General features: G+C 39.0%; 1 protein-coding gene across 3 annotated transcripts in view; it reads left to right on the forward strand.

Annotated features, from left to right (window-relative positions):
* VWA8 (von Willebrand factor A domain containing 8) overlaps window positions 1–19608 on the forward strand; it is a 459390-nt gene that overhangs the window by 215745 nt on the left and 224037 nt on the right. The window lies entirely within an intron of this gene.

The following is a 19608-nucleotide window of genomic DNA, read 5'->3' on the forward strand; positions in this document are numbered from 1 at the left end:
AACTTACAGATATTTTGTGGATAGGGAGTGATGAACACTATTCTAGGAGCAGATTTCATCAACATAAAGGTTCTTAAATTAGAAGAAATATGTAGAGGCTAATGGCACTCTAAAAGGAAGCTAAAATAGCTCACAAGGAGAAACAATAAACTATGAATCTCAGTTATGAAAAAAGGAACTAAAAATATGGAAGAAGTAAGTTACTAGTTCTTTTTTTTTTTTTGCCTTAAAAACATTTTGTGTATTATCTAAATTTGTGTAGTCGGAATGTTGGATTCAGGGACACTTTTTAATGAAGTAGATTTTCTATACATGGATTGTTTTTAGATTTATCAGTGAGCCTATTTCAAATCTTTTACAAATAAAATATAAGCACGTTGGAGGAAGAGGGAAGAGGAGTAAGAGGGGAAAGAGGGAAGAAGGGAGAGAGAAATTAAGGAATATGCCAAGTAACAAGGAACTTAAAACTAGATTAAATCGTTAATGGTTTAATCCCTGGATATAAAAATTACTGTGTAGTCAAAAGAATATTGGATCGAATTATAAGAATTGTTTTCTGGTTTGGGTCCTTTTACTAGATAATGATATGCTTTTGAAAAAAATTGGGGTGAAAGAAGGCAAAGTTAGTGGGCCAAAAGAGAAGAGATCCAGAGTAAAGCTGAAGAATTGTCAAAACCTCCCTTTGGGATTTATACCTCCACCTATGAAGGTGTAACTGGTACCAGATTAGCCCTGCCACAGTAAAGACTCACAAACACTGGAAAAAGAACAACAACTACCAGGAACAGCTATGAGCTGAACAACCACCCACATGGTTAGACTTCCACATGGTTAGGAGTCTTCATTAAACAATCCTGGTGTCCAGAAGATACCCTATGAAGTCTATGCTTTAGAAGTAGGACCCATTTATCTCCAGGATAAAAACTACTCTACACCCTACCCCTAAAAACTTTAAAAATAAGCCTTGAAAAAACAAGGATATTTTTTGTTTAACATTATGTAGAAGTTTTTCTTATGTAAAATGAGTTTTGTTTGAGTTTTTTCATTTAAAATTAACTGTATAGCTTAAGAAACTTAACCTCTAGTGAAGGGAGACTATAAAATCTGGACATGCAACAACACAATATTGGCAACGTCAAGCATTCAGTGGAAGCTTGCTAGGTATACGAAGATGCAAGAAAAATGCTTAATAGAAATAGACCCTAAAATTATAGTTAATGGAATTAGAAGACAAGGACTATAGTATGTTGCTATGAATATGTTCAAGCATTTAGACTTTAAACTTCATCAAAATGGTAAGATGTGTCTATGAAAAAACAATGACTAACTTATGAGGTCTGTCCAAAAAGTATCCGGCCATGTACTATGAAAAATAGAGACATTTATTGAAGAAGAACAAGTTACAAGAAACATTGTACATAGGAAAATGATGCCTGTGCCCCCTTCAAAGGAGGTATGTTTGGACCTCACACAGTTCTCCCGATTGCCATCAGCTTCCCCATTGTATTTTTCTAAATCTCATCAACAGGCTAAAATCTTTTCCTTTTAAAGATGATTTTAAGTTTGGGAAAAGCCAGAAGTCATAGGATGCCAAATCTGAGCTATAGAGGAGGTTAAGTCACCTGGGTGATTTGATGTTTTACAAAAAATCCTCTGCATGAGGCTGCCAATCACCAGTTGCCCCATAGCTGGCCTTCTGAATTATCAGAATAGTTTCCACAGAAGAATGTTCAATCTTAATGAAAAATCTGATGCATATTCATTTTTCTACTCACTCAGTTATTTTGTATGCAACAACCACACAGTACACACGCTCATTCAATGGTATTTACCACCTTCACTGACTAGTACAGTGAAGTTGTCATAATTTATGCATGTGCATTCTATCCATTCTCTTTGGCTGCCAAGTTATATCAATGTTGTGCAAACCATTCTTGTTATATTAATGGTTGGGTTTTTTTCTGGACAGACCTTGTATATTTAATGGTGAAAAACTAAATGCTTTCCTCCTATGTTTCTGGAAAAGACAAGGATATTCCTAATTACTGTGGAGGTCCTTGCCAGTGCAATAAGGCAAGAAAAGGTAATGAATGGCATACATGCTGAAGTGGAAGAAGTAAAACTGTTTCTTTTTAGAGATGACATGTTGTATGTATAGAAAATCTTAAGAAATCTACAAAAAAAATTGGAACTAATACGTGAGTTGAGCAGGGTCACAGGATATAAATTCAATATAAAAAATGTAATGGACAATAGGGTAATATAATTTTTAAATATTATTTACAATATCATAAAGACATGAAATACTTAGGAATAAATTTAACAGCATATGTGCAAATTTTAATTTGCTAATTTTAATAGGGCAAAATAAAGTCATCTCAATTCTTCAATTTCTCTAAGTCACCCATACAGTTCCAGAAAATTTCTAGCCTATTCCCATAACTTCTCATGATTCTTTTTTTGTGTTAATGATGCCTTATATAAACCAATGAGTTTCAAGTCATTATTTCTTAAAAAAAGAATTTACTATATTAAATTAGATTTAAAAATGGTGGCAGAGTAGGTGGAAGCTTCACTCACATCTTCCCAGGACCAACCTGGAATTACAACTACATTAACAATCATTCTGAATAATCAACTGAAAACTAGCTGAAGAGGAGTCTTATAACCAAGAATTTATAGAAGAAGCCACACTGAAACTGGTAGGAAGGGTACAGGTGCAAAAAGGATTGACACTGCTCCTACAGGAGGTGACTAAGGTGCCAGAGGGACATTTCAGATAGAGGGTTCCCCCTGAGCAGTATGAAGCCTAAACCCCAAGCCATACTCCCTTGCCCAGAGCATCAGGGTGGGAGAGAAATGCCCACATAACATCTAGCTATGAAAAGCAGTAGGGTTTCTGTTCACCAAAAGGAGACAGGAGTCCACTAGAGATACAGCCACACTTTTAAAGGGACAACACACACAATTTTATTCACAACAACTCACCCAGGGCTCCAGTGGAGGGAGAGCAGAGCTGACTAGAGTTAAATTAGGAGAGTGTCACATTTGTGGCTCTGTAGTGAGACTTCCAAGACCAGCTACCAGGATTCCTGTGCTGAGTTATTCTCTAATACCACAAATGCCAACTATCTTGGATGGAGCACTCCCCTTCTTGTAGTATCAGTCTGGAAGAAAGCAGTTGCCCCACTCACTGGACTTCTCTCACCTACACTTTGGAGCATATGCCCACCTGAGGAGTCACCTGCCATGGCTAAGGTGCACAGGTCTGGCCAGACTTAGGGATATCAGTGACTAGGTTGTCTAGCTTTAGGCCATGCCCACTTTCCTATGAACCTGACTGACACATTGCTCTCATTGTGTCAGATCTGTCATTGATCTGTAAGAGCTACTCTCCCAGCTTCCATTAGACCCACCCTCCATGTTCTGATATCTTCACATGCCTGAATCCTAGTGTCTCCACCCTACTGAAGTCAGGGCAAATTCCAGTATAGACTAGGCCCTATGATTCTGGGCAGGGGCTACACCTACCACCTTTCCCGAGTCCTGCGATTTCCTTGTCATAGGTTATCTACTAGCTCCATACTCCTGACTCCACCAGAGGCTTTTTCACCGAGCCTTACAGGTAGCAGGCAACCAGAGGCAGATATCAAGATACGTTGGGATTTTATTCTGAACTGCCCCTGGGCTGGTAGTGCTGAAAGGTAGACTTGGTATGCTGCTTGGTCCTTTCCATGCACGCCCTGCCTAGTACAGCCAGCCACAAACTGGATTTCTTATAGCTCCAAACAGATTGCCAAGGACCAGGCACACATAGCATCTGACATTGGTCAGCACCAGTTTTGCTCCCAAGAGGGCCAGAACCTACACAGTTCCCAGATTCACATAACATCATAACAGGATCCAGTATGCTTCAAAAGCAGCAAATCCAAAGAGAGATCTAAGCAGGCACCAAACCCTGCTGAGATGAATTCTGCTTTGTTTGGTAAGCACCTGCATAGCAGTTCACACACCATGGTTGGGGTTGAGCTTCACAGTTAGCAAGCCTGAAGGTTGATTCCATATGAGATTGGGCCAATAGCATGAAGACTCAATTACAACAGGAGGTCCCACATAACTCACACAAAGAAACATTCCCAGAGCACCCAGTCAGGTGACCAAGGAGACTGCACCACTGGGTCCCACAGGACACCTACTACATAAGGCCTCCCTATAAAGACTGGGACTCATAGTGGATTTATCAAATACATAGAAACAAATAAAAAGAAGCAGCAAACATGAGGAAACAAAGAAATAGGCCCCAAATGAAAGAACAGGAGAACTCTCCAAAAGAAGAGACAAATAAAATGTAGGCAAGCAATTTATTACATAAAAAGTTCAAAGAAATGAATATAAGGATGCTCAAGGAACTTAGAACTACAACAGCATCAAAAAGGACATAGAAAACTTAAAAAAAAAAAAGAACGACGAAGAAATAAAGAATACACTGTGTGACTTCAAGAATAAACTAGGGAGGTAAGATGGCCACAAACTAGGACGGAGAGGATTCCATTTCCCGTACACAGAGAAAATCCTGGCCGATCTATGGAGGAACAGTGCAGACAGCCAACAGTTCCCCAGCATATATGAAAATAAGAGACCAGAAATCATACCAGAAACTGAAAGACCATGAGGTAAGGAGAGGGCTGTAGGACAGTAGAGTCTCAGGGACCAGAGCAAAGACAGGAGCAGCAGCTGCCTCAGCCATCGCCCAGCACACGGAGCCCAGAGCTCAGCACCCAGCACATCTACCACAGACTCTTTAGAAGTCCTGGGCCTGCCAAAGGGTCCTTGGGAGAGAGCTGGGTTATCAGCTCCCTCCCTCCCTCCCTGGCGAAGCAAGGGTGGGCGCCCAGAGAGACCTGTTGGCTTGAGTTTACAGAGAGCGTGATACGGACAAAGGGCTGAGATCAAGCGGACTCTGTGGATGGCAGCTCGGGAGAATTGAGAGGTGCAGTGTCGGGCCCTGACTCCAGTACTCACTGGTCTGGCTTGGGGGTTAGGCTGTGCTGAGAGGCAGGCTTTCTTAAGGAGAAATTTTTTGGAAAGTAAACTGAAGGATTCTCCTGCGACAGCTGCTTGGCCTGCTTCCCACCCAGCTTGGCAGCAATCCCGAGGTTAGGCAGAAGACCCAGAGTCCCCCAACAGAACTGGGATGGGTCTGGGTCTGAACCATCCAGACCCAGGCAGCATGGCCGGAGTCCTGTAACCCAGCCCATGGCGATGACCCCCAGGTAAAGAGTGCTCTGAGTAAGACTTGGATCCCCTTCATGGGGCACCGGGGAGAGATGCCAGGTTTGGTCTTAGGAGAGGGCTCCCAGAAAGACCACACCAATCATCCCTCAGCCTGCTGCAGCCAGAAAATCTGGTTTGGCCAGTTTGAAACAAACAAGAGAAGTTTTTTTTCTTTAAGTAATCTTTTATCTTTTTAATCTTATTATTGTTTCACCTTTCAATACTTTTTCCCTCTCTTTTCTTCTTTCCTCTTTTATTCCTTCTTCCTTTCTTTACAAACATCATTTTTTCCTTCTTTCTCCTGCCTTTTCTTTCTTTTACCCACAAGTGACACAAACAACTTGGAACTGCAAAAAGACCAGAGCTGGACCCAAAGAGGGGGCATCCCAACAGTAGAGACAGAGAGACAAATCTTACTTTGCTACAGCAGAGAAGCCACAGGTTGCTGCATATTTGTATTATTATTATTATTTCTTTCATTATTCTCACTTTTATATTTTAATAGTATCCTTTGTATCTCTCCTATTTCTGTATAGGCTTCTCTGCCTTGGCTGGTTATACTGTATCATTTGACAGATTTCTCCTGTTCTCTCCTCTACAGTGTATTGCTAATTTTCTATACTTCATGCCACTTGTTATCCTTTAGCACACTACCCAAAGTTCTAAACCCCCTATTCATGTTATCCAGATCACACAGAGTCTGTCATATGATTGTTGCTCTACTATTATTGTACATAACAGCTCTTCTATACAACTGTAAATACTTCACAACACATCTTTCACATCTTAGCCCACTTCAGTTCCCTGAATTCTATTACTTTAGTGATAAACTCTATTTGCCCACACACTACACCTATTTACTATCCTTTACTCACCTTACCTAAAATCTGACCTCCCACAAAGTCACTGCTTTCTAGATCCAACTCACAAGCCTTCCCTCCCCAACAAGAAACTTATCTTTTGCCCTTCCTTTCTCAAAAGTGGCAAGTTGGGCTGAAGATTATGGTAAACAATATACATAGCCTAAAGGTCTTCTGTCTCTTCTCTACCGGCTGTGACTCTAAATATCGTAAAATACTCTCCCCATGTCATAAACCATTTTGCCTCCCCCTCCAACTGAACACACACAAAAAAGGAGTAGGTGGAAGCGGAGAACACCAGGAAACCTGAAGGAGCCTGCACCACTGAATTTCACAGGTACTCTACCACAGAAGTTCACACCATAAACCCAGGAGTCAGAACAGATCAATTTAAGAAGCTGAGGCTAACAACAAGAGCCTCACAAACAATGGGAAGACAAAGAAACAATCCCCAAATGAAAGAAAAGGAGGAAGCCTGAGAAAGAATGTTAGATAAAGTAGAGGCAAATGAACTATCAGATATTGAATTCAAAGCACTGGTTATCAGGAAGTTCAAAGAGCTCACAATGAGCTACCAGAAACCACAGGGGAGCTACAATGATCTCACCACAAACTATATCAACATGAAAAAGGAAATAGAAACTATCAGCAAGGAACAAGAGGAAATGAAGAATACAATTTCCGAATTGAAGAAAACAGTAGAAAGTTTCAAAAGTAGAATTGATGAGGTGGGGGAACAGATTAGGGAGTTGGAGGACAAAGTAGAAAACATCTCACAGAAAGAGCAAGAAAAGGAAAAGAGGCTCAGAAAGAATGAAGAGGGATTAAGAGAAATGCAAGACAATGTAAAACGTAATAATATCCAAATAATAGGGATACCAGAAGGAGAAGAACAAGGGATAGAAAACCTATTTGAAAAAGTAATGAGGGAAAACTTTCTTAATTTGGTGAGAGAAAAAGTCACACAAATCCAGGAATCAAAGAGAGTCCCAATCAAGAGGAACCCAAAGAGGCCCACTTCAAGACACATCATCATGAAAATGGCAAAATTCCAAGACAAACAGAGAATCTTAAAGGCAGCAAGGGAGAGAAAAGGAAGTAACATACAAGGGAGTCCCAATAAGGTTAGCTACTGACTTCTCAATGGAAATTCTCCACCCAAGAAGAAAATGGCAACAAATATTCCAAGTAATGAGAATCAGAGGCCTACAACCAAGGTTACTTTACCCAGCAAGGCTCTCAATCAAGAAAGAAGGCCAAAGTAAGAGCTTCCCAGACAAAAGAAGTCTAAAAGAATATGCCTCCACAAATGAGCCCTGCAACATATACTAAAAGAACTGCTTTAAGGAAAGGAAGGAAAAGGGCAAGATAGAGAGGAACACAGGTACAAAAATGGCAATGAATAAGTACCCATCAGTAATAACCTTAAATGTTAATGGATTAAGCGCTCCAGTCAAAAGACACAGAATAGCCGAATGAATAAGAAAGCATGACCCACACTTATGCTGCCTACAAGAGACCCACCTTAGGACAAAAGACCATCACAGACTCAAAGTGAAGGGCTGGAAACAAATTTTCCAAGCAAACGGACAAAAAAAAAAAAAAAAAAAAAAAGCTGGGGTAGCAATTCTCATATCAGACAAAAGACTTCAAAAAGAGGGCCATAAAGAGAGACCCAGAAAGTCACTTCATAATGCTCAAGGGAAGAATCCACCAAGAAGACAACATCATAAATATATATGTACCCAACATAGGAGCACCCAAATATATAAAGAAATCTTAGAGGACTTCAAGAAAGATATTGACAGCAACACAATTATAGTAGGGGATTTTAACACCCCACTGTCAAAAATGGACAGATCTTCCAAACAAAATATCAACAAAGATATTGTGGCATTGAACAGCACCCTAGATGAAATAAACTTAACTGATATATATAGTGCCTTTCATCCCAAAGAAGCTAAATACACATTCTTTTTAAATGCACATGGAAGATTTTCAAAGATAGACCAGGTGATAGGACACAAAATGAGCCTCAACACATTAAGAATATTGAAATCATACCAAGCATTTTTTTTTCACCACAAGGGACTGAAATTGGAAACCAACCCCAAAGGAAAAACCCCCAAACACTCAAAGTAATGGAGATTGAATGGCATGAAGTTAAACAACGAATAGTTTAAGAATGAGGTTAGGGAAGAAATCAAGAAGTTTCTAGAAACAAATGAAAATGAACTGACAACAATCCAAAACTTAGGGGACACAGTGAAGGCAGTCCTGAGAGGGAAGTTCATAGTAATACAGGCCTATTTGAAAAAGATAGAAACATTTCAACCAAACAACCTAAGCTTACACCTACAAGAACTCGAGGAACAACAACAAAGATAGCCCAGAGGAAGAAGAAGGAAGTAAATAACCAAGATCAAAGCAGAATTAAATGACATAGAGACTAAAAGCACAATTCTAAGGATCAATGAATCCAGGAGCTGATTTTTTGAAAAGATAAACAAAGTTGACAAGGCTTTAAGTAGGCTCATTAAGAAAAGAAGAGAGAGGACCCAAATAAACACAATCAGAAATGAAAGAGGAGAGATTACAACTGACTCCACAGAAATACAAAGGATTATAAGAAATTACTACAAAGAACTGTATGCCAAGAAATTTGAAAATTTAGGTGAAAGGACAAATTTCTAGAAAAATATAATCTTCTAAAACTGAATGAAGAAGAAGCAGAGAACCTGAACAGACCAATAACAGCTGATCAAAGTGAAGCAGTAATTAAAAAGCATCCAACACACCAATGCCCTAGACCAAACGGTTTCACAGGAGAACTTTACAAAGCATTTAAGGAAGAGCTAACCCCTATTCTTTACAGACTATTCCAAAAAATCCAAAATGATGGAAGACTCCCAAACTCTTTTTGTGAAGTTAGCATCATCCTAATCCCAAAACCAGATAAAGACACAACAAAGAAAGAAAACTTCAGGCCAATATCACTGATGAACATAGACGCTACAATTCTCAAAAAAATATTGGCAAATCTCTTCCAACAATATATCCAAAAGATTATACACCATGACCAAGTGGGATTCATCCCAGGGATGCAAGGGTGGTTCAACATTCGCAAATCAGTAAATGTAATTCATCACATAAACAAAGGCAAAGACAAAAACCACATGATCATATCAATAGACAAGGAAAAAGCTTTTGATAAGGTACAACACCCATTTATGATAAAAACACTCAGCAAAGTGGGAATAGAGGGACCATTCCTCAACATAATAAAGGCCATATATGAGAGACCTACAGCCAACATCATACCCAATGGGCAAAAACTAAAAGCTTTTCCACTAAGATCAGGAACCAGACAAGGATGACTTTCACCACTTGTATTCAATATAGTACTGGAAGTTTTAGCCACTGTGGTCAGACAAGAAAAGGAAATAAAGGGCATTCAAATTGGAAAGGAGGAAACAAAACTGTCATTTTTTGCAGATGACATGATAGTGTACATGAAAAATCATATAGACTCTATCCAAAAACTGCTTGACCTAATAAATGAACTTGACAAAACAGTAGGATGCAAAGTCAATATCCAGAAATCGAAGGCATTTTTTTATACTAACAATGAAACAGGAGAAGCAAAAATCAAGAAAAAAACATCCCATTTGATATAGCAAAAGTAAAATAAAATATCTGGGAATAAACCTAACCAAGGAGGTAAAAGACCTGTATGCAGAAAAGTACCCAACACTGAATAGAGAAATCAAGGGAGACATAAACAAATGGAAACATATACCTCGCTCATGGATTGGAAGAATTAACATCATCAAAATGTCTATACTACCCAAAGCAATATACAGATTCAATGCAATACCTATTAAAGTACCAATGGCATATTTCACAGACATAGCACAAACACTTCAAAAATTTATATGGAACCATAGACGACCCTGAATAGCAGCTGCAATTCTGAGAAAGAAGAACAAGGTAGGAGGGATCACAATACCTGATACCAAACTGTATTACAAGGCTACTATAACAGTTGATCAAAATGAAGCATCCAACGCACCAAAACCCTGGACCATACGGTTCACAGGAGAAGTTTACAGAGTATTCAAGGAAGAGCTAATCCCTGTCCTTCACAGACTATTTCAAAAAATTCAAGAAGGTGGAAGACTCCCAAACTCTTTTTATGAAGCCAGCATCATCCTAATCCCAATATCAGATAAAGACATAACAAAAGGAAAATTTGAGGCCAATATTGCTGATGAACATAGACACTAAATTCCTCAAAAAAATATTGGCAAATCACATTCAACAATACATTAAAAAGATCATACACCATGACCAAGTGGAATTCATCTCGGGGATGCAAGAATGGCACAATATTTACAAATCAATAAACATATCATATATACAAAATAAAAAACAAATTACATGATCATATCAATAGATTCGGAAAAAGCATTTGATAAGGTAAAGCATCCATTTATGATAAAAACACTTAGCAAAGTGGGAATAGAGGGAGCATTCCTCAACATAATAAAGGCCATATATAAGAGACCTACAGCCAAAATCATACTCAATGGACAGAAACTTAGAGCTTTCCCACTAAGATCAGGAACAAGACAAGGATGCTTGCTTTGACCACCCCTGTTAAACATAGTATTGGAAATCCTACCAATCAGACAAGAAAAAGAAGTAAAAGGCATTCAGATTGGAAAGGAGGAAGCAATACTGTCATGGCTCGCAGATGACGTGATAGTGTGTATAGAAAACTCTATAGACTCCACCAAAAAACTACGTGACTTAATAAGTGAATTTGGCAAACAGTGGGATACAAAGTCAATATTCAGAAATCAAAGGCATTTTTGTACACCAACCATGAAATATCAGAATTAGAAATCAGGGAAAAAATCCGATTTGATATAGCAACATGGAAAATGAAGTGCCTAGGAATAAACCTAACCAAGGAGGTAAAAAAAACTATCCTCAGATATCTATACAACACTGAAGAAAGAAATTAAGGAAGACACAAACAAATGGAAGTATGTACTATGTTCACTGATTGGAAGAATTAACATGATCAAAATGCCCATACTATCCAAAGCAATCTATAGATTCAGTGCAATTCCTATTAAAATACCAATGACATTTCACAGATATAGAACACACATTTCAGCAATTTATATGGAACCATAAACAACCCCAAATAGCTGCAGCAATTTTGAGAAAAATTAACAAAGTAGGAGGGATCACAATACCTGGTATCAAACTGTATTACAAGGCCACTGTAATCAAAACGGCCTAATACTGGCATAAGAACTGACCCATAGACCAGTGGAAAAGAATAGAGAGCCCAGATATAAACCCAAGTCTCTATGGTCAATTAACATTTGACAAAGGGAGAAGAAGCATAAAATGGAGTAAAAATAGCTTCTTCAACAAATGATGTTGGAAGAGCTAGACAGCTATATTAAAAAAAATGAAACTCAATTACCAACTTACACCATAAAGAAAAATAAATTCAAGGTTGATGAAAGACTTAAATATAAGTCGTGACACAATAAAAGTCCTAGAGGAGAACATAGGCAGGAAAATCTCAGATATTCCACACTGCAATATTTTCACCTATATGCCCCCTAGATCAAGGGACATAAAGGAAAGAATAAACAAATAGGACCTCATCAAATTAAAAAGTTACTGCGTGGCTAAAGAAATCAGCATTAAAATGAAAAGAGAACCAACTATATGGGGAAAACACATTTGCCAATGATAACTCGCCAAGGGTTTGATCTGCAAAATATGTAAAGAACTGACAAGACTCCACTCCAGGAAGACAAACAACCCAATTGAAAAATGGGCAAAAGTCTTCAACAGACACTTTTCCAACGAGACCATACAGAGAGCCCAGAGACATGAAAAGGTGCTCAGCATCACTAGCCATCAGAGATATGCAAATTAAAACCATAATGAGATACCACTTCACACAGGTCAAAATGGCCATCATGAACAAATCAACAAACAAGTATTGCAGAGGATGTGGAGAAAAGGGAACCCTACTGCACTGTTGGTGGGAATGCAGACTGGTGCAGCCACTGTAGAAAATGGTATGAAATTTCCTCAGAAAACTAAAAATGGAACTGCCTTTTGACCCAGCAATTTCACTACTGGGATTATATCCTAAGAGCCAGGAAACACAAATCCAAAAGAACCTATGCATCCCAATGTTCATAGCAGCACAATTCACAATAGCCAAGTGCTGGAAGCAACCTAAGTGGCCATCAGGAAAAGAACGGATCAGAAAACTATGGTACATTTACACAGTGGAATTCTATGCAGCAGAAAGAAAGGAGCCCCTACCCTTTGGTACAGCATGGATGGATCTGGAGAGCATTATGCTAAGTGGAGTAACCCAGGAGGTGAGGGACAAACACCGTATGATCTTACCTTTATCTGGAACCTAATCAACAAAAGAAAAAAGCAAGCGAAATATAACCAAAGACCTCAAAATTAAGAACAATCTAACAGTAACCGGAGGGAATCGGGGAGGGGAAAATGGGAGGATGGGTTTTCAGGAATTACTATAAAGGACACGTGGACAAAACCAAGGAGAAGGGAGGAAGCGAGGGAGGGAGGTGGGTTTGAATAAGGTGTGGGGTATGGTGGGGGGAACATGTAGACAACTGTAATTGAACAACAATAATTTTTAAAAAATGATTAACGGATATAATTACTTGTGATGTTATATATTTGAAACAGAAGAGAGACTACATGGCTCATGTTTATGAAGTGCATTATTTACTTGTTTTTCCACCATTTTATGTTAATTTGACCTTAAAGAGGACACTTAATATGTCAATTTCTGGAGCAATATTTCTTTCTTGGATAAAAATACACTTCTGTGATTAAATTAGCGTTGTCCTAGAGCTTGAAATACTTATGGAACTAGATAATTTTGCTTTTACTACCCCTCATATAGGAATGTGAAGGGCACGGGTTCAGTTATTAGCATGTCCTATGTTCTGGGTTATTTTTTTGATACAGGTGCCCATGGTAAAAATGGAGTCCCTGAGTCCCCCAGTATAGTCCCAACTTTTTCTTCCAGTGAGATTTTCTTTTTAATGTATGCTCAACTTATTCCAGACTGGACCATTGCCTGTCCTGTTCATAAGCTTTGAGTTTGTATCCATGACTGTCTTTATTCTTCCATCTAAAATGCACTCAATTTCTCCCCTAATTCTTTAATATTTGGCTTACTTCTATATGGAAGCTTATTACTCTGGGTGTAACTGTTCCCTTCTCTAAAACTGTATAAGACTGAATTTGTACCATTGTGATAAAAACAATATGAATTTTAGACATCAAATTGTGTCTTTACCATTAACTTTTGTGTAGCCTTGAACTCTTTGAGTCTTAATTTCCTTTTCTACCAAATTGAAATTTGAAATTTGAGGGTAGAGGTACCCTTGTAGGGTGCTTCTGAAAATTAAAGGAGAGAATGTTTGCAAAGGAGCAACCATCGTGTTTGGTACAATGCAGGCACCTAAATTTTTAGTCAAACAAATAAATACTAGTTTCTTGCCACCCTGTTTTCTTGTCTCTTTCTGACTTGTGTATAGTTCATTTCATATCTTATTTCCATCCTCTTCCCTTTCTCTAGTTGTGCCTCCCCAACTAAACAGGGAACTTTTGGGGGGCAGGAGTCTGGCTTATTTGTTTTATATTAATTCATTCATCTAATTCGTATTTATTAAATTCCAGTTGACTGCTGGTGGCTGTTTTAGGTACTGATAATGTATAGATAATGACATTGATCTTGATGTTGAGGTGCTTGCTTGCTTTCTAGTGGGTGAGAATCCATCAACATTTATTTTTATTTTTTTTTTAATTTTTTTTAATTAATTTATTTTTTTAAATTGATTATGCTGTTACAGTTGTTCTATTCCCCCCTTCATTCCCCTCCACCCTGCCCCCCCAACCCCACCATTACCCCCCTTTAGTTTATGTCCATGTGTCTCAAGTCCTTTAGGTTCTATATTTCCCATGCTATTCTTGCCCCCCCATCTATTTTCTATCTACTGTCTATGCTACTTATTTTCTGTACCTTCTCCCCCCCTTCTCCTCCTCCCACTCCCCTGTTGCTAACCCTCCTTGAGATCTTCATTTCTATATTTCCACTCCTGATCTAGCTGTTCTTTTAGTTTGCTTTCGTTTTAGGTGTGGTTGTTAATAACTGTGAGCTTGTTGTTCTTTCACTGTTCATGTTTCTTTAACTTCTTTTTCTTAGATAAGTCCCTTTAACATTTCATATAATAAGGGCTTGGTGATGATGAACTCCTTGAATTTGGTCTTATCTGAGAAGCACCTTATCTGTCCTTCCATTCTAAATGAAAGTTTTGCTGGATAGAGCAATCTTGGTTGTAGGTCTTTAGATTTCATGACTTGGAATATTTCTTTCCAGCCCCTTCTTGCCTGTAAGGTCTCTTTTGAGAAATCTGCTGACAGCCTGATGGGGACTCCTTTGTAGGTGACTGTCCCCTTAGCTCTTGCTGCTTCCAGGATTCTCTCCTTCATTTTAATTTTGGCTAATGTAATGATGATATGCCTTGGTGTGTTTCTTCTTGAGTCCAACTTTTTTGGTACTCTCTGGGCTTCTTGGATTTCTTGGAAGTCTATTTCCTTTGCCAGATTGGGGAAATTTTCTTTTATTATTTGTTCAAATAGTTTTTCCACTGGTGGTTGTGTCTTTCCCCCTTCTGGTACCCCTATAATTCGGATATTGGAGCGTTTAAAGATGTCCTGGAGGTTCCTAAGACTCTCCTCATTTCTTTGAATTCTTGCTCCTTGACTCTTTTCTGTTTGGCCATTATTTGCTTTCTTCTGGTCCACTCCATTGATTTGAGTCCCAGTTTCCTTTTCATCTCTATGGGTTTCCTGTGGAATTCCATTCATTTCCCTTAATTTAGCCTTCATATGTTTCTCTAATTTGTGGCTATAATCAACCAGATCTGTGAGGAAGCTGATGACCAGTGTTTTAAACTGTGCGTCTGAGAGTTTTGCTATTTCTTCGTCGCTTAGATTTATCTCTGGGGCTTTGAGGTCTTCCTGCGACATTTTTGGTCTGTTCTGGCCCTTTAAATGTGAGAAACTGCGACTTGGACTCCCAGGTCGCTGGGTTGTGACGCTGAATGTGGGGGCGTGGTCAGAGCGGGGAAATGGCGGCGCTGCGGCCGGTCCAACTGCCCACTCCCTGGCTCGCGCGCAATTAGGCAACCGCAGTCAACTCGCAGTCAACTCGCTGTCAACTCGCTGCACCGCCTCCCCACTGTCTCCTCTGCAGTCGCTCACCCGGTGGGTTGCTCGGTCGCTCACTAGGTCCAATCCTAGGTTTGGAACCCGTGCGCCTGGATTCGCGCGTCTGGATTCCGCGCCCGGTCGACCGAGTCCTCCTTTGCAACTCCTCACCAGACGCCGGTTTCGCCTCTTACCGGTCGGGCTGAAGAATTTGTTGTTAGCGGACTTCCGAAAATTTCAGTTTTCCGTGTTCTGGTTGTATTTTCTGATGCTAATATTTAGTTGTCCCTAAACTTGGTTGTGTGAGGAGGCACGGCTCATCCACCTAAACCTCCATCTTGGTGGAAGTCCATCAACATTTATAATACGTGTTGTGCATCAATTATGAGAGAAGTATGTGCAGGTAATATGGGAATCTTCTGAGCATTATCTATGTGTTGTGGTGGAAGGTGCCTGGAGAAGGTGGTACTGAAACAGTCTTAAGGGATAAGTAGGAATTTTCTAAGTGTGGAACAGAGAGAGGGGCATTATGCTAACTGAAAACAGGCTATCTAAACACCAGGAAGTGAAAGTCAGCTTGCTGCAGCATGGGTTGTATGCATAGATGCAAGAGGAAGGTGTGGGCCTTAGACGGACTTCATAGGCCCTGCTAACAGTGGATTTTGTCCAGAATGCAATGTGATGGAGTTAAACCAAGAAAGATTATTATGACTTGAGTCTATAGGTACATCAGAGTCAAGTGAGACTTAAATCACAGAGAATGGTAGGAGGGAATTGCAATAATCCAGATAAAAGTTTGGGGTTGAACAAATATATTGGGAATGAGAAGGGAAAGAAAAGACACATTTCAAATAGGTTTAACTAATTTTAGAAACCTTCATAAGTATATGAAGGGTGAGGAAGGTACTTTGTGTGGCTGCCAGTGCACACAGGATTTCCAATATGTATTTGTTGAAATGACTTGATATGTGCTAATTCCATCTGGACCTTCTAGTTTATGCTTCCCTAAGATCAGCCCTCCCCGTCTAGAGGCGCTAATAGTTGTTTTAGAATTGAGTGAGGCCCCTTATCTACAAATGTATGACCTGTGACTGCACTATGTAAGTATTCTAACCTTGAGCTGCTTAAAACATTGCATTGTGGATACTGATTGTTATAACACTTGCTTTTCCCCTTTCATATTTTTATATACTTCGTAAAATCAAATGAGATAAAATGAAGAATGAAGTGTACAACTATAACACTGACCTTCATCAGATCGAATATCCCGGAGTGAATGCTGACATGCTTTAAAAAGCATGGCAAAATTCAATATACAAATCTTTCCTTAGGCTGAAGAAAACTGAATGTGACAGTATAAAATTTAAATTCATGAAGCCCCAGAGGACAAAGAGATAAATTGGTAGGAAATAGGAAAACTAAAAGTTTTTCTGAACTCTCATGGAAAAAAATTGTTAGTAAGCCATCAAAACATCCTTAGCACTGATAAGAGCAATATAGAACTGGAGGCATGCCAGCTGCTACCCAGAACCTCTGGGCTATTCCTTCTCTTTCCTCTTTTCCATTATGAATTTGAGAAGTCTATTTTAGAAACATTTTCATCTGTAGTTAGGCAGTAGCTTTCCCTTCCACTGTCTGTGTTTTACCAAATGAATCATCATAGTACCTTTAACTTATCCATGTATATTTTTAGGTTTCTAATAATTTTTTATTGTTTTCTTGATGATCTCCAAATCCATTTCAGTTTCCGTGTTGTTTTTTGTGGCATCTGTAGGGTTTTACTTATTTATTTCCAATTTGGATGCCTTTTATTTCTTTCTGTTGCCCAACTACTCTGGCTAGGACTTTTGGTACTTATGTTGAATAACAGGGTGAGAGCAGGTATCCTAGCCTAGTTCCTGACCTTAGAGGAAATTTTAGTGATGAGTACTTTAGTTAATACCTTATTAAAGTCCTAGCCATGTGGTAAGACTGTTGGTTAGCCAGTTCTTACGTTCTATATTTCAGTCTATGTATAATGGCTTGATTTTTAAAATTCTAACATTACAGCCCTAGCCAGGTGGCTCAGTTGGTTGGAGCATCGTCCCGTGCACCATCCCTGGTCAGGGCACTTCCAGGAGGCAACCTATCGATGTTTGTCTTTCACATTGTTATTTTTTCTCTTTCCCTTCCTTTTCTCTCTAAAAATCAATAAATATATCCTGGGGTGAGGATTTAAAAAAAACCATTCTAGCATTATAGTTCTAATTCTTGCCCAGCTTGACCCCAAGGTCTTTCCTTTGGCCAGTTAGTCCATATTTTTCCATTTTTTAAGAGTAATAGCCTTATTAAATTTCATTTTCTGTTTTCTTGACCACTTCTCCAGATTAATCACACATATTCTGTTGTGTTATCACTAAATTTAATAGTTCTGTTTTCTGTTCTATCACCCAATTAACTCATAAAAACATAAACCAAAGTATTTCCTGTGGTCTTTTCCATGATGTTCCTCTCAGGCTAACACTGCTTCAGTTTTCTCAGTGCACCCACCAGGTAGATGTGGGTGAAAAGGTTGATGAGTCAGACCTGCAGGTAGACTCCTGAAATTTGGGTTACCAACCTGTAGCATGCTCCAGGCGGTTTTAGAAGAGAAGCCTAGAGACAAGGAAGATCCTCTGGGATTTTTAATTTTTATTTCTTAAATCACAAGTTAAACAAGCTTAAGAACCCCTGATGCAACGTGTATTTTTTCCCTCAGTTTTGTTATGTTTCTGTATTTTTTAGTTGAGAAATACTTCAGAAATTCAAAAAAGTAAATAAAAATAAATAACACGTCAAATTTAATTACTTGGATTTAACAGCTATTAGTATTTTTTCAAATTCGATTACACTCATTTTTGCAGAAATAAAACACTTCATATAATGATTGCTGAAGTTCCCTGTACCCACCACCTCCGATCTTTTTCCCCTTTTTCACATCAGTCACTATTATCAATGTAGTTTCTAACCTTTCAGCCTTTTTGGTATTTTTAAACATGTAAAGCAAATTTTTGTTAAGAAAATTATCATTTCACGCTGACTTCCACTATAAAATCAGTGATATTTCGAAAGAGAGAAGGATTTAAAAACACTTAGTCCTCAGTTGTAATGAAAATAAAAATGAAATCCACCTTACAGTTGTTGCAGTGTCAGGTTAAGTTGATATGCATCACGTCATGTCTCAAGCACTCCAACCTGCTCTCCTCCCCTGTCGTCTCTGGTCAGCATCAGCTGTAGGTTTGGGGTTTTTTTAATCATAATTTATTCCCCCATACCCTCTTCTACCACCATGCCCCAACCCCCGCAATAACTACACTGTTTCTTACAGAATCCTTAGGTAAGCGGATAGAGAGATGTATCCTGGGCCAGCACCATATACTTCCCAACAATCTTTTTATTTATTGAAATCTAAAAAAAAAGTTCAGCTTTATAAAGTTCTGTTCTTTATAAGTGATACAGATAATGCTGTAGCCAGACCCCTCAGGTGTTAGCAACAGTGACACCATGAGCAGAAGGGGATGGCATGAGGTGTGTACATTCAGGAGGTTGATTTGTGTCGTAATGGGGTTGCCCAGTTCATAGCTCTGCTAAGTAATTTCTGTAAACTGAAATATAGCTGTAATGTCTGGTGCAAGAAAAATTAAGAACATTGCTAAAAAGTCTAAGAATTGTTTCTAAATTTAAGGTTGGGTACTCTAAAAACAGAGCCAGAAATGGAAATGTTTGCATAAGTGACTTTAGAGGGAGAGCTTTTAGGTGAAACTTATAGGGAAGTAAAGGAGTCAGGATAAGCCTATGGAAAAGAGGTGGTTTTAGTTGAAGCTTAACCTTAGCCTCTGCTCAGGGAGCTGTGGAGTGTGACTGGCACTACCCAGTTATCCTACCTGGAAGCAACAATAATAGCTTTTTTGCTCCTATACTATTAAGTCATTGGTTAAAGGCTGCCCCCTAGGAGAGTGGTAAGAGTGATCCTTTGATGTTCCTGGCATTTCTAGGTTCTGTAGTTCCCATTGGTTGAGGACAATTTTCTAGAGAATGGTATAGCTGTGAGCTTCCAGAAGTCAGCACTGCAGTAGCTGGGGGATGGGTGCATTTTTTGGTAAAGGAGATCAGGGTGGGGCACCAACAGCACTACTACGACACAGCTTTAATGAGT

The sequence above is a fragment of the Artibeus jamaicensis genome, unplaced genomic scaffold (genome assembly GCF_021234435.1).
Source record: "Artibeus jamaicensis isolate MK-2021 breed Jamaican fruit bat unplaced genomic scaffold, CSHL_Jam_final contig_414, whole genome shotgun sequence".
Taxonomy (NCBI): domain Eukaryota; kingdom Metazoa; phylum Chordata; class Mammalia; order Chiroptera; family Phyllostomidae; genus Artibeus; species Artibeus jamaicensis.